The following is a 14,143-nucleotide window of genomic DNA, read 5'->3' on the forward strand; positions in this document are numbered from 1 at the left end:
TTACTGAGCACTGGTATACCAAAAAAGAACCTAACTATGCACCAATTAACAAAAAATTTCTGCTCCTCTTTCAGTAGGGATATCAAACCTTATGGTGATGTTGCAAAAGTGCCAATAGTTGGTGCTCAATTCCTTACATGTTGAAGGTATTACTGAACTTTCTGCGATAAGCTGTAGATGGGAAAGCTAATCTCTATCAATTGCTTGTAGAGAGAGATAGTAAATACTCTGGGAAACCGGCTGGGTAATAATGCTGATAATTGTTCACAGTTTAATAAAACCTTATCTAACACAAATCAGTTTTCAGTCTTAAGAATGGCGAGTGACATACACTGATCTAAAATTACTGATATGTAATACAGGGTACCCAGGACTTTGTACTGGGATACTTTCGTTTGTCGATTTATGTAAATGACAAAATACTGCTCCCCAAATTCAAGGATAGTTTTGTATGCTGATGCTACATCTATTGCATGCAAGTGTAAAGGTCATGAGCAACTACAAAAACTATGAAACTGTATTACAAATGAAATAATTCAGTATTTCTATGAAAGTCATCTCATTGTCAGCACAAGATAGCAGCAGTAATGGATTTTCACCCCACAAGACAGATTTTGAAATTCAGTTGTGCACTGGAACTGATATTGTCATCAAAGAAAACTACTGCTTGGTTACAGTTAAACTTTCTATATTTAACATGTTATAACATGGAAACTAATTACCGTAAAAGAACATAACTTGGTAGCATTAATGTCAAGGACATGGGTAAGAGAAATAATGCAGAATCAATTCAATTGAAACACTTCTAATGTGCTGCTACAGTACACCATACCATTACATACCAGTACCATTACTGGTGACGGTGATGGAGGCTGTTATGAAATGCTTGGGATATTATTCAAATCTGATATGGCAAGTTAACAGAACTTTTGATCCATGTGAGTAAAATTATTGTGTAAAATCGATAGTGCAGCTTCTTACAGAAGTCTCTTCAGGGCCTTCGGAGTCTTTCACTTACATGTCAACATATTTACTCCCTAATAGTATTTGTTGTTCATAATAGGGGTAATTTTACTCTGTTCAGTGAAATGAACTTGCAAAATACTTGAAGGAAAAACAATGTCCATGTAGACTATACATCCCTGCCTACGATTCAGAATGGAATTTCACATTCTGATCGAAGGTCTTTAACAGGCTGCTGCTAGACATCAGGCAGAAAAATGAAAATCCTAAGATATTAAAAAAAATACAAAGTAAAAAAGTTATTTTATTAGCCTCCCTTCTATAATTATAATTAAACGTAATGTTTTGACTCAAGGATGCATATGCTAGTCAACACTAAGGTTCAAATTAACAGGGTTTTAATGTTACCATTATATGTAGGGCTGCCAGTACTCATTGTAAAATTCTGAAATGCTTTGTACGAAGTATGAGAGAAAAACAGCACTTGAATAAAAAAAATCATTTCTAGCTTTCAGGGTCATTACTTCCTTCCTCTGGGAAGATGAATACGTTTTGTGACTGGAAATGAGGGGAAGATCACTTAGACACCTGTATAGAACACTTGGGTGACACATTCATGAGTACTGCTCCAAAGTTTGAGATCCAGTCAGATTTAAGCAACACATTGAAGCAACTCAGAGGCTGGATGCTAGATAGGTTACCAGTAGTTTCAAACTATGTGCGAGTATTATTTTGTATAACACTACTGAGAAAATTTAGAAGGCATGAGAGATCAGGGCTCGGATGATAGACAGCTCCCTCTCTCTATTTGCGAGTGGAACGGTACCATTTGGTTGCTTGTGTAGTATGTATATACATAAAAATACGGAAGAAAATTGTGATTGCCTACTACATTAAGAAGTAATAGTTGAACTAACCTAAAGCTTCGTGATTTACTTCAAATGTTTTGTCCCACTGACACACACTGACAATCAGTGACTTGCATCTATAGCAGTCTTACAATTTGGAGATGTCAGTATTGCTTCGATCTATTAATATTCCCTCATTGAGCTCTTTTTATCTTAAGATCACATAAACTAGATTTTTGAGAATCATACATACAGGAAGATGTGATTGGCATATAGCTGTTTGTTTACAGAAAAACAACGATCAAAATTTAAGCATATCGGTAGCACATATCTGGGCAAGAGCACTATACTGGATTTCGCCCCCTCCCCCCCTTTTCCCTAGAAACCTTGACTGGAGTAATAACTCTATTTGTAGCATAGTCTGAGGTCTACATTAGGTTGAAAAGCGATAATTTCGTTGACGGTTGTGGAACACAGCGAACGAGAAATAAAGGTTGTGGTAACAGACAGACGTGTGTCTTTGCCTAATATTTGTTTGCGATATTTAAATCCACTTTCCCACATTTAACGCCTTTCTCATAATAAAAAAAATAAAACAACTAGGTCATCCCCAAAAAACATATATTAGAAAACGGACAAGCATCCGACGTGTTTTGATGCATATTACGTACAGATATCGTACAAAAACTGGAAAAATGCAATGGACGTTCCACTACGCATCCTTTACCATAATTGATTCGTTTTTCCGCATTTGCTACTGCTGGTATGGGTTCAAAGACAAATTCGTGCTGCAAACGTCTCTGTGGTAGTTAGCCTACATTACAAAGCTGCAGTTAATGCGTTAAAAACATTCAGACACATTGTCCGCAATGTGTAATATTTGTTATGCTATAAATCACGTACGACTCTAATATGTAACTTCGACTACGCTGTGGATTTATCATGTCACCATAATCCAGATTATTCGCATTTAAACCCTCTTTCTACATTTTATTCTGTTAACGGAAGCTTCATTCAAACAATCTGGATTGATTTGACATTCCAAAGCAACAGCTGAAGGCAAGTCTGTATAAACAGTGTAGCCAAAGTGTGACGTCACTTACGTCAACAGAGTTGTTTACAGGTCTAGTCACCAGGCAGCGCTGTCACGATTTCAGCCTTTCTGATGACGTCATGAAGCGATTCCTCGGGGCCCGCGAGACGCACGTGCCCGCGAGACGCACGTGTACACAAAGGTCTCAGACTGTGCAAAGATCAACGACCGCAAAAGTTTCACGTTTTTAATCTCTGATAGGTTGATGAGTTTCTATTGGCAAGCATCGGTGGCGAGAGGGAAGGTCCCAGTGACAAGATAGAATAAATATTTCCGACCGAGCAGTTCAACATTCAGATTAGCCGATGTTTCAGATTTAAATATGACTTTTCACAAGGTATGTTCAATTGACAGTATCAACTCTGAGTCACAAATTGGGCATAAAGCGTTATTTGTTTTCGTTGGTGAAGAATGCAACACTCCACAAAAAATTTTTAGAAAACTTTATTTCAGTTCAGTAAGTGGATTCGAGTTATCATGTCTATCTTAAGATGGCTAACGTTTCCAATTAAATTACTTCCGTCAGTCACATATCTTTCGCTTCTGCACTGCACAAGAATAGCTGAATTTCAGCGCCACTTTATACTTTGTTTCGGTAGCAAAGCATGCTAATGTGATCGCATTTGATTAGATATAAATGCCTGTCTGCACCCAACGATCTGTCAGACAGATCATTGTGTGAGAACAGGAGATTACGATAGAGATGAGAAGTGCACAGAGCTGGAAGTTGGAATTTTAGATTTCAGCAAAATGCCTTAAATATTTTGCCACCACACACATTTACGCAGAGAATGCTTAACACGTGCATGATATGACAGCAAATCTGGCGTGTGAAACGTGCTTGAGTCGTCTGTTAGTTCAGGCTAGTGTTTCTTGTCCGTGTGTGACATAGGGTAGAAATATCTCTGGAGTGAGTATTGCGTTCTGCCCATGTTATCAGGTAAGTCCACACGATGCCTCTTTTGTCTTGCGCAAACTCATGCGTATAAAATGGTATGCAAGAAAATTTGCGGAAACAACGCGTGTATGCACTGACGTTCTCGTATACGCATGGACGTTCATGTGTCCACACATTGTCTCTCTGCTATGAACTCCCTTCTTTGCTTGAAAGCTTGTGTTGTGTTTATTGTTTTGAAAAGGCGTCAGAAAAAGAAAATACAAAAGCAGCTGCAGGTAATAAAGTATATAAGAAATAGAGGTACGAGAACTACAAAGTGATGACTACGTTTTGTCTGTAAATTTCAGAAGGATGTCACAACGAGATTTCAGATTTTGTGCTTGGGAATAAAATTTTGTTAGGCAGTTACTGGCAACTTTCATACTTGTTTGAATTATTTATTCCTCATTTCAAAATAAAGCATTTTAATTCTATCAAATTTGGAATGTGGAATAATTATCAACCTCTTTTCACCATGGGAAATGCCTAAGCTTGTAGTTAATAGCATACTTTGTTCCTAAGAAGTATTACAATTTGTATCTGTTAGCATCTATAAATTCTGTTTTCATGTACAATTACGACCTGTTCCGTATTCATGCAATTCTCTTGCATAATGGATCAAGGGAACACGAATAAATAAATAAAAATGATCATTTCTGAAACATAGAAATATTGAAGGGAGGTTCTTAGTCGTTATATGGAGGCTAATTTACGTTCAGTGTGTCATTTGTATTTAATCATGAAATATGATACGCAGATTAACTTCTTCAGACTCGACAAGTTTGGAATTTCATAGATGCCAGAACCAACTACAACGGAGGTGATGTTTTCCAGTTTCGTATTTTTTGCATCATCAGTGTGCTTCATTTCTATTTTTAGCAATTAAGGGCTCCAGAACGCCCTATACTTGCAATGTTAAAATAACGCTTATAAATTACATCTTTCCTCACAAAGTATTTGAGGTACGAAGTTGAACTTTTTACAGATTATTTATTGGAATATGGGCTACAACTTAACACAGGGATTTTAAGAAATTTTAGTTCAGTTATTAAAGATGATTTTTTTTCAAGTGTAATGAAAATTCACAACATTTTTTTGCAATTTTTTATTTATATATTCAAAAATATACAGTTTTTTGGAAAAAGGCTGTGTTAAATTATGCAGAAGGTACTGTGTAACATTTACTGAAAGTTTGAAACAAATATGTTTGGAAGATCCTTAGAAAACATGTAATTAGTATGAGAAAATAAAAGTTTTGGGAATCGAGCGACAAAGATTGGATTAACTTTTTAGTGCATTCCAGGTCCATAGGATGGATTATCTTCATCCTCTGCAAACTCCTCCTCCACCTTCCTTTTGTTCCTCCTCCTGTTTACTCTTGCTTGTATTTCTAGACTCTTTACAGCCCTGTCTGCAGCCCAAAGGCGTTCCTTGTCTAAAGAAAGCATCGCTCGTTGTTGTGGAGGAGGAGGAGATTAGTGTTTAACGTCCCGTCGACAACGAGGTCATTAGAGACGGAGCGCAAGCTCGGGTGAGGGAAGGATGGGGAAGGAAATCGGCCGTGCCCTTTCAAGGGAACCATCCTGGCATTTGCCTGAAGCGATTTAGGGAAATCACGGAAAACCTAAATCAGGATGGCTGGAGACGGGCGTTGTTGTGTTCGTAGATTTTGCTACCATTTTCTTCAGTTGCAGTTACTGCAACACTGTTCCTAAAGGTGGTCATGTATGAACACTTATCACATTTCAGTTGTATTTCACTAGCAAGTCCTACGTGCTTTATTATGGAGAGTTCCAGACCAACTTCACTACAATGAATACATCTTACACAGTTTGAAAAAATTCCTTTGAGAACCGACATATCAAATATTTCATTCACATCCGATTCGCCCATAAAACATTCATAGTTTTCACTCATTGAACCAAGCTTCTTCTGTGAAGTATTTTCTTTCCCACTTTGACTGCTATGGGCAGGTGTACTTGAGAGGTTAGGTTCACTCACTTGGTTATTGTCTTTATTGTTTACAGTAATAACACATACCTTTGGCTTTCCAACATTTCTCCTTTTCTTAAAAGCCTTCAGAGGATTTCTAATAACTTTACTTTTACTCATTATTATACTTCAACAAAACAGAGACTCAAGAAACAGAATTAGTTACGAATATTTTCGAGATAACTACAGAGTAAATAAACATGAAACAATCGACAATCACACCAGCGATATATATTGAACCATCACAGGTTAGCCACAACACATACTTTATCTCACATCACTAAAATGTACCTGATGAACACGGACGTTAATAATAACACCATTTAACAGCAGTTTAACAGCGCCACAGTGGGTCGCGCCCATGTAGAACACATTTCAAAAAAAATTTCAAAATAGTTGTAGTCTTCGGAATTGAATAAATTATATATCTATCAAAAGGTAATAGTCTGCAGATTCAGAAAACGCAAAAAAGTAAAAATTGAACTTTTCATGATTTTGAGCCTTTCCGGAGCCCCTTAATTGAGGAGCTACATGTACCCCATCACTTCTTTTGTTCAGATGTCAGGCTCCTCAGTTGTGCTTTTAGGTCGCCATAGCATGAATATTTGATCACTGTTTTCATATGCACTTTTCATAAATTTTTGGCTTACTCTTCTCATTTTTCTTACTTCCTAACTTATAGTACTCTTTACAGATTTGTGATTGGAGACTTTTAATCTAATATGTGACGCTCAGGTCAATACATCTCGAGTTTTTATTCAAATAATCTTACGAAGCTGCATTCCCCACGACTTTTTCCTTTGCCTGTAATCATCTGTAGACTTATGTGCGCTTCCTTTTGTGTCAACAGACATTATTGAACTTCAGTGACATTACAGCATAACCTCAAAATACTACATAATCAAATACATATGGGCTCTATCTATCTATCATCTGCTAAAAAGTGCAAAGATACGCATCGAAAGCGGATAGCAGTGCGCTATACGCGTAGGCCATAGATAATAAGGTCTAAGACTTTTTACACACGGCCTCTATTTCCAGGAAATTTATGTGCATGTGTAAAGCTCAACACAAAAAAGGCTTGGGGGCACCTTTAAACTACGAGTGTCACCTGATCTCGGGGCGATGCTGTTTGTTTGTGCTTGCAACAGACTTAGAAACATCTAATTTACACACATTTGTTGGGTTGTCACCATTTTTTTATTCGCAACAGCAATGGAGAATTACTGTAGTTGTTACAGGTGCAAAGCTTAATACATGAAATGAGAAAAGATTGGTGTTGTACGAATACTCTGACGAACCAATATCACACAGTGTTGTTTTGGTTGCATTTCGAATAAATGTTTTACATCTATTACTATATGTGCAAGATGTGTAGAATTGTTGCGCAAAATCTTTCATCACCTGCTGCATTCATTTCTTAGCATTTGTACACATAAAAAGCAAGAAACCCACAACTCGAAAAAAGGCCTTTTCTTTTGATAGAGATGAACCTAAAAAAAGAGTGGTACGAGTTAGACTTTTTTCCATTGTTATGGAAAACTGAATATGGATATAAAAGTGTATTCTCATGCTTGCATGCATATACGCTCGCATGCATGTGGATACATATGTGGTTTTGTGTGTGTGAGAGGGACACAGAGAGAGAAAATTCAAGGTAAACAGGAAGTTAAATATATCAATAGCAATGTGAAACGAATATCTGTGAAGTATGTGGAAGCCAGAAAATATGACATGCTGTACTGAGTGGAATTTCATCATTTACTGCATATACATATTCTGCACATATGTGGCACAGAACACTTCTTTTATTTATTTTTATCACAACAGTGACATCCTCACACCTCAATTATATATTCTGCTTTGCAAGTAAATCAGTCCGCAGCTCGTGGTCGTGCGGTAGCGTTCTCGCTTCCCATGCCTGGGTTCCCGGGTTCGATTCCCGGCGGGGTCAGGGATTTTCTCTGCCTTGTGATGTCCTTAGGTTAGTTAGGTTTAAGTAGTTCTAAGTTCTAGGGGACTTATTACCATTGATGTTAAGTCCCATAGTGCTCAGAGCCAATGTAAAACAAAAATCAAGCAGACACACACACACACACACACACACACACACACACACACACACACTGCAGTCAAAGTAAAACTTCAGCTGCCTTTTTGGAATTAACTGGAATTTATGGTCTTCACCATTTGATTAACAGGCGTGCATTATTAGTACGTAAGATGCCATAAAACCCCTTCATTTGTGTCACTGTGCCATTAGATGGTTTACACCTCAACAAATGACACTGATGACCTAAAATAAATGTTGTGGAGACAGCTGTATTGTAAGTTCATGCTATTTACATTGTGTTGAGGGGGAGGGGGGTGGGAGCGAGAGGAGAGTGAAATGTGTCATATATATTTTTAATATTTGGGGTACATTTGGCTTTGTAGTACATTTAACTAGCGATGGGATTTTTATCAGTTTTTCTTAGTCTGCAATGTAATGGGAGAGAGTACATTAAAGTTTGCTAAATAAATAAGTCAAAGCGTTAGCAGTAAGCAAAATTGTGCTCTAGCGTACAGGAAGAAGGAAAATACACTCCTGGAAATGGAAAAAAGAACACATTGACACCGGTGTGACAGACCCACCATACTTGCTCCGGACACTGCGAGAGGGCTGTACAAGCAACGATCACACGCACGGCACAGCGGACACACCAGGAACCGCGGTGTTGGCCGTCGAATGGCGCTAGTTGCGCAGCATTTGTGCACCGCCGCCGTCAGTGTCAGCCAGTTTGCCGTGGCATACGGAGCTCCATCGCAGTCTTTAACACTGGTAGCATGCCGCGACAGCGTGGACGTGAACCGTATGTGCAGTTGACGGACTTTGAGCGAGGGCGTATAGTGGGCATGCGGGACGCCGGGTGGACGTACCGCCGAATTACTCAACACGTGGGGCGTGAGGTCTCCACAGTACATCGATGTTGTCGCCAGTGGTCGGCGGAAGGTGCACGTGCCCGTCGACCTGGGACCAGACCGCAGCGACGCACGGATGCACGCCAAGACCGTAGGATCCTACGCAGTGCCGTAGGGGACCGCACCGCCACTTCCCAGCAAATTAGGGACACTGTTGCTCCTGGGGTATCGGCGAGGACCATTCGCAACCGTCTCCATGAAGCTGGGCTACGGTCCCGCACACCGTTAGGCCGTCTTCCGCTCACGCCCCAACATCGTGCAGCCCGCCTCCAGTGGTGTCGCGACAGGCGTGAATGGAGGGACGAATGGAGACGTGTCGTCTTCAGCGATGAGAGTCGCTTCTGCCTTGGTGCCAATGATGGTCGTATGCGTGTTTGGCGCCGTGCAGGTGAGCGCCACAATCAGGACTGCATACGACCGAGGCACACAGGGCCAACACCCGGCATCATGGTGTGGGGAGCGATCTCCTACACTGGCCGTACACCACTAGTGATCGTCGAGGGGACACTGAATAGTGCACGGTACATCCAAACCGTCATCGAACCCATCGTTCTACCATTCCTAGACCAGCAAGGGAACTTGCTGTTCCAACAGGACAATGCACGTCCGCATGTATCCCGTGCCACCCAACGTGCTCTAGAAGGTGTAAGTCAACTACCCTGGCCATCAAGATCTCCGGATCTGCCCCCCATTGAGCATGTTTGGGACTGGATGAAGCGTCGTCTCACGCGGTCTGCACGTCCAGCACGAACGCTGGTCCAACTGAGGCGCCAGGTGGAAATGGCATGGCAAGCCGTTCCACAGGACTACATCCAGCATCTCTACGACCGTCTCCATGGGAGAATAGCAGCCTGCATTGCTGCGAAAGGTGGATATACACTGTACTAGTGCCGACATTGTGCATGCTCTGTTGCCTGTGTCTATGTGCCTGTGGTTCTGTCAGTGTGATCATGTGATGTATCTGACCCCAGGAATGTGTCAATAAAGTTTCCCCTTCCTGGGACAATGAATTCACGGTGTTCTTATTTCAATTTCCAGGAGTGTAAATATACAAAAACTGCGGTAAAACGATGAAGAAGCACGTGGTATAATCGCCATTTTGCAATACTATCACAGCAAAAATTTAGCACAATGAACATAGCAATATGATAAAGTTCCGTATAAAACCCAAAGATAGTGGTGGCTGTCCCAGACATCAAAAATTTAGTGCATACGGGCTGTGATGCTTGTCACAACGAAGTAAAAATGCCTCTTTATTTTTCTCTCCTGAAATAGAGTGTCCAGTTTATCCAGGTATTAATTGTAAATTGTTATGATGTTTATGATGCATCTATACCAAATCCATGGCACCTAAGAACGTAATTTGTTTGTACTAACGATGTAATGACATTTTTAATGTACAAGGCCCTTTACAGATAAACCTATGGCATCCTGAGATTACGTGACCAGGGTGGCTATGCATGTTGACAACACAAAACCTGTTCTGCGCATCTGAATGCTCACACTAGAGATATTTCTATTCTATGGTATGTGCACAGAGAATTTAAAAATGGCAGATAAACTACAGTGCTCTAAAGAGTTTGTCAGTACCATACACCAAAATCGATTAGAAGATTCCACAACTTTATTTTCTTTATTCTAATCACTTCCAAAATTTTTATATCTCCATTAAATGAACACTCATTAAACTTCAAGTAGATAACATACAATTATTAGGTTACGAAAAAGATTCTCTTTTTCGTTCGTTATCTAGGTCCAGAGATATTCTAACACTGTACTTGCTCTCCTGTTTACGCCGCCACAAAGCTCCTCCCCACTTCCTCCCATAGAGAGGAGTAATGATGTCGAATTGTTATGCCTACCTGCATCTGGTCTTCGTTGGATGTAGGAGGTCCTGAAGACGTGCGTATGTCTAAGGCAATTGACTCCATTAGCACTATTAGTGAAGTAAGAGTTGTTGGTGAAGTAAGAGTTGTTGGTGAAGTAAGAGCTGAGGCTGCTGTTACAGAGGTTGATATAGGCATGATGGCCTGACTGCAGTCATTGGCTGACAAAGTGGTTATTGGTGTTCAGCCTCTTCTGACAGTGATGTATATGTTGCTTTGATCATGAATGAACTTGCATAGTGTGGCCAGATCGTTGAACAGGGCTCACTTAAACTGAACAGCCATAACCTGTCATCACATCTGTCAGGCACCACAGGCTTGATATCCTCATACTCAAGAATGCTCTTGCACCGGCTTTTGGCGTGATGTCCATGACAGGAGCAGTATCAACCCATCTGGTAGACCTGTCAATAGGCATGAGAATATATCTGAATCGTTGAACTGTTGGTAGCGGCGCTGTGATGTCTGTGTGCACATATGAAAATGGACATGTTGTCTCCCAGAACAAACCAACCAGTTTATGAACATGACGTCCTACTTTGGCCATTTGGCAAGGTAAGCATGTTTTACCCGTTAAGTAGCAATCCCGTTGCACCCCCAGCCACACATATCTGTCTGTCAGAATGCCAGTGCTAGCCTATGAACCGCATCAAACGCTTGTATTCTTCAACTTGCAGGTGCAAAGAGAGGAATTAGGCTTTGAGAAACGTCACACCAAATGAGAAAGTCACCCAATGGTAATTGTTTTAACTGCATCCCCAACTTCTGCATCATTAAGAACCTCTGTAGTTTTGTATCTGTTTCCTGTGCCACAGCTACCTGTGTTAGATACCCATTTCTTGGGAGTGTATTGATTCTGGAGAAGCTGTACGCGACCTTGCTGTCTACTTTCCTCAGGTAACGAATATCAGTTGTCAATTTTGTCACGAACTCCAGATGGCGAAACTGTCGAAGAGACAAGGAGTTGTGTGGGTTGTTAAACGCCAAGGAGACAGGTTTACGATCTATGCAAAGAGTGAAGTGGTGCATCTGAACTTGCATTTGGAAATGCCTGATTGCTTCACAGACTGAAAAAAGTTCCTGATCATAGAGACTCCATCTCATCTGTGCCTCAGACAACTTCTGAGAGAAACAAATCGAGCGGCTGCCATGACATGTTTATCTTCTGCTGTAGCACTGCCCCTATAACAATCTGACTAGTGCCGACGACCGCTGCTAGTGGTGCTAAAGATATGGGATGAGCCAGAAGTACCATTTCTGGCAAGGATGATTTAACTTTGTGGAACGCAGCTAACATCTGGAGTCCATACAATAGTGTGTTGTCTCTGTGAATTGCTGCCTGAAAGCACTGCTGTGAGTGGTGCCTGTAACTCAGTTCAATGTGGTAGATGATGTCTGTAATACTTGACCATTCCCAAAAACTTGCATAACTGCTTACATATTTCCGAAATTGGTACTTCTTGTAATGCGTCTACTGTAGATTGCTAGTGTTTAATTCCTTCTGGGGTTATCTGATGTCCTAAAAATCCACTCCTTCTTTACGAAGGATACATTTGTCTTTGTTTATTTGCAATCTGTATTCAACAAGTCTTCCAAAAATTGCTTGTACGTTGTTTTTGTGCTCAGAAGCAGATGTAGAAAAAAATCTGTATATGCAAAACAGAAATTCACTCTGTTTAGGAGCTAATCGACAGATTGTAGCCATGTTTGTGTGGCATTTTCACAGCCAAACGGCATTCACACATATCCAAATAGGCTGACAGGTATGATAATTGCAGTCTTTTTCTGGGGCTACTGGAATCTGATATGCCTTCTGAAAATCAGCAATGCCGAACACCTTGGAATCTGCCACTGTGGTCGTAAAATCACGCAAATTCAGAACTGGTTAGCGATCTGGTGTGGTACATGCTTTCAGGACATGATAATCACCACAAGGACGCCATGACCCATTTTTCTTTAGTAAATGGAGGGGTGACGGCATTCACACATATTCAAACAGGCTGAAAGGTGTGATAATTGCAGTCTTTTTCTGGGGCTACTGGAATCTGATATGCCTTCTGAAAATCAGTAATGCCGAACACCTTGGAATCTGCCACTGTGGTCGTGAAATCACGCAAATTCAGAACTGGTTAGCGATCTGGTGTGGTACATGCTTTCAGGACATGATAATCACCACAAGGACGCCATGACTCATTTTTCTTTAGTAAATGGAGGGGTGATGCCTCAGCCTGCCAGAACGTCTAATAACACACATTGCAATTAATTACTGAAATTCCTTTTTTGCAGCTGCATGTTTATCAGGAGCTAACCGACATGCCTTGTAAACTACTGGTGGCTCTGACATTGTAGGTATATGCTGAATGGTATTATACCATAGCTGTACTTGTGCTGTGGTAGTTGTGAACACTGCAGCATTTTGCAGCATTCTCAACTGTCCATGTACACTTTGTTGTCCATCTGCGATAGAGCATCGCATATAGGCACAGTGATATGATGGCAGTAAAAGAAATCAGTTCCGAGAATGGGTTCAGTGACATCAGCAATCAAGAAAGTCCGTCTCAGTTTTCGTGAAAAACCCAGACTCACATTTGTCTCTTCATTGCTGTATGTAGGAGTCTTTGGTTCATTTGCTGCCATTAGCCATGATCGTAGGGAAAAACGATTAATTTCGTAGCAGGAAGGGCGCTGACATCCGAGCCTGTGTAAAGTAAATATATATATTCGTATTACCTGTCTTTGATGGCAAGTCGGTGTGATGTGGAGATACTGTGAAGTCGAAAGTGCTTTCTAGTCCACCTCCAGCCAGATATATCGACAATGCAAGATACCATGCGGTTATAGCTTAATGGAGCGCTATTATCACGTCAGGTTGTCTAGTCACACATCAGTGGAGCGACCAGCCATGGTAAGTCCGGTCGCTGTACTCATTTGGGTAAGCACATGGCTGATTACATTTTCGTGCCTGCTACCCGAAGCATGCATAATACCAGCACAGTATCCCCTACTGGCTACCGTCAACTAGCGTTCTGTGTCGTCTTTTCGATTGTGTGCCAGTGGAAGTGTTTGGAACCACACAGATTTGCTGTTGGAGAGCGTCGAAGTTGCGTTGTAGTGCACTCAACTGTTCCTCTAGTGGGAGTTGTTCATCTTCAATGTCTGCGTCTATACTCTTTACGCTATGTTACCCAATTTGTGAAACTTCTCTCGTGTCTGAGAGCGCCAGCGCGTGATGAAATTGGTCTGCGTCTAGTAACTGTGAGTCGAACGAAGAGGAGGCGCCAGAATTCATTGCACACTTGACTGCGAAAGATAACTGGCCCATCCAAACTTGCCTAAGTGTAGCTTTAGAAACCTCAGTTGCAGAAACCAGCGAACACAGGTGTTGTCGAAAGACAGGAGCAATCTCGTCTCCCTTTATTTTTCTTTGCAGCACTTGCCGAATGAGAATATCCGCTGGCTTGCA

Source organism: Schistocerca piceifrons, chromosome 2 (genome assembly GCF_021461385.2).
Source record: "Schistocerca piceifrons isolate TAMUIC-IGC-003096 chromosome 2, iqSchPice1.1, whole genome shotgun sequence".
NCBI lineage: Eukaryota > Metazoa > Arthropoda > Insecta > Orthoptera > Acrididae > Schistocerca > Schistocerca piceifrons.